The 2,451-nt window shown below is 35.5% G+C and overlaps 1 long non-coding RNA gene across 2 annotated transcripts in view; it reads left to right on the forward strand.

Moving 5' to 3' along the window:
* Positions 1-2,451, forward strand: part of LOC106879850 (uncharacterized) — a 201,271-nt gene that overhangs the window by 80,412 nt on the left and 118,408 nt on the right. Inside the window, exon 4 of one of the 2 annotated variants that reach the window (XR_008264390.1) lies at positions 1,140-1,953. The exons of the other annotated variant lie outside the window; for it this stretch is intronic. This is a non-coding gene — a long non-coding RNA (uncharacterized LOC106879850). Of the gene's footprint in view, positions 1-1,139; positions 1,954-2,451 lie in introns of those variants that run through there. 2 annotated transcript variants of the gene reach the window in all.

The raw sequence follows: 2,451 nt of genomic DNA on the forward strand, positions 1-2,451 counted from the left end.
ATATCGATAAAGAGAGAGAGACAAATAGTCAATAGATTGATAGATAGATAGATAGATTTAAAATCAAGCATATACTAAGTTACTTCTCTTTAGAGTTTGACTACGTCACACTTTTCTGCCACCGCTCTGCTATTATATTTGTGTATGAGTCTGAAGTGTTAATAATTGCATTTTATTGCATTTTATGCAAACGTGTGCATACGGGTATGCGAACGTGTGTGCCTGCTACACATCCTTCCCTACGTTCCATTGTCCATCTGAGTGCTTGTGCAACAACCCGCTATAAACACAAAGTATGAATAGATTTACTTTTGTTTTATTTTTTTATTTTTTGTTTCTTTTTTACAACCTCTTCACATTCCACCATAACAGCTACTTCAGAAGAACACTCGTTTCAATATATTATATTATAAAATTATTCAGTCACAAATGAAGATATGTATGAAAAATTACATGTGATTTTCACGTGTCTAATAATAATAATAATAATGATAAAATTAATAATAATAATGATAATAGTAGTAGTAGTAGTAGTAGTAGTAGTAGTAGTAGAAGAAGAAGTAGTAGTAGTAGTAGTAGTAGTAGTAGTAGTAGTAGTAGTAGTAGTAGTAGTAGTAATACAGATAATAATAATACTAATAATAATAATAATAATAATAATAGGAAGAAGAAGAAGAAGAAGAAGAAGAAGAAGAAGAAGAAGAAGAAGAAGAAGAAGAAGAAGAAGAAGAAGAAGAAGAAGAAGAAGACACGTGCCATCGTAGTTCTTTCCTCATATATGGCGTGTTTTATGCTTGGGATATATCCGATATTATGGGTCATGTGATCTAATGCTATTCAAATTTATATGTAGTTCAATTTCATAGCTGTCATAGATATTATCATAGAGTATTAAGTGAGTGTGTGTGTGTGATTGTATGTGTGACTGTGTGTGCGCGCGCGCGTATGTGTGTATTTGTGTCTGTGTGTGTGTCTATATATATATATATATATATATATATATATATACATATATATATATATATATACATACATACATATACATACATAAACATACATATATATATGTGTGTGTGTGTGTGTGTGTGTGTATGTATATATGCACGTTCTATTTTCTTTTATTCTTCTATTTGTTTCAGACATTTGACTGCGACCATGCTAGAGAACCACCCTTAGTGGAACAAATCGACCCCAGGATTTATTCTTTGTAAGTCTAGTATTTATTCTGTCGGTCTGTCAAGCGATGCTGGGGAGATACACACACACACACACACACATATATATGACGAGCTTCTTTCAGTTTTCGTCTACCAAATCCACTCACAAGGCCTTGGTTGGCCCGAGGCTATAGTAGAAGACACTTGCTGGATTACCACTCTGCCACTCATATACATACCCCCAAACGCGATGGGTTTTTCTTAGTTTCCATCTCCCAAAGCTTTGATCGGGCCGAGGCTATTGGAAAAGTCACCTACGGAAGGCGGCTAGCAGTGGTTGGGAAGCAAGCTTCTAAGCACAGAACAACAGATGTATTTTATATACATCATATATATATATATATATACACATACATGCATAAATACAGGATGCGATGGGTAAGTTGTCGCTATTTTATGTCAATTCCACGCATGTACATTGTTTGTATTTGACTTTGTCGGCTACACTGCATAGTAGGGTCCGTTGGGCATCGTCTGTGATGAAAACAGCTCCATTACGCAATTCACTCTGCCAGAAATTTGGAAACGATAGATTGTAGTGCTTGGCCTTCGCACCGGAAGCTCCAGTACGAACATTTCAATAAAAACACTTGTAACACCAAAAGTGAAATGAAGGCAAAGATTATGGTGGCATTCACTAACTTAAACAAGGAGACCTTCCAGAAGAGCTGCAGGAGATTCCGAAGTCGTCTGAGGGCAGCAGTTGAAGCCAAAGACGATTTTAATGAATAAATTGGTATTTTTATGTAAACTTGGTAAATATATCTGTTATATTGAGATGTGAGTGTTATTTTCATTTTTGCGTAATTTAGATGACAATATATTCACTGCACCCTGTATATAGATATGTATTTACATTTACTTTTACTTGTCTCAGTCATTAGACGATGGCCATGCTGGGGCACCGCCTTATACTATACATATATATGTATAAAGATATATATCTACATGCACACACGTACTATCACACAAATGCACTCACAAATCTGCGTACGAATTCGCTCTCGTCTGTATGTGTTGTGTCAATGTTCTAATGTCAATGTGATTTATTATATGTGTGCGATTAAAACATTTCAACTTTCACAAAAACGAAACTAAAACGGTAGATATACATGTTGCGTGGAACCTTGGGCAAGTGTCTTCTACTATAGCTCGGACAGACCAAAGCCTTGTGAGTGGATTTGGTAGACGGAAACTGAAAGAAGACCGTCGTATGTGTGTGTGTGTGTGTGTG

The sequence above is a fragment of the Octopus bimaculoides genome, chromosome 6 (genome assembly GCF_001194135.2).
Source record: "Octopus bimaculoides isolate UCB-OBI-ISO-001 chromosome 6, ASM119413v2, whole genome shotgun sequence".
NCBI lineage: Eukaryota > Metazoa > Mollusca > Cephalopoda > Octopoda > Octopodidae > Octopus > Octopus bimaculoides.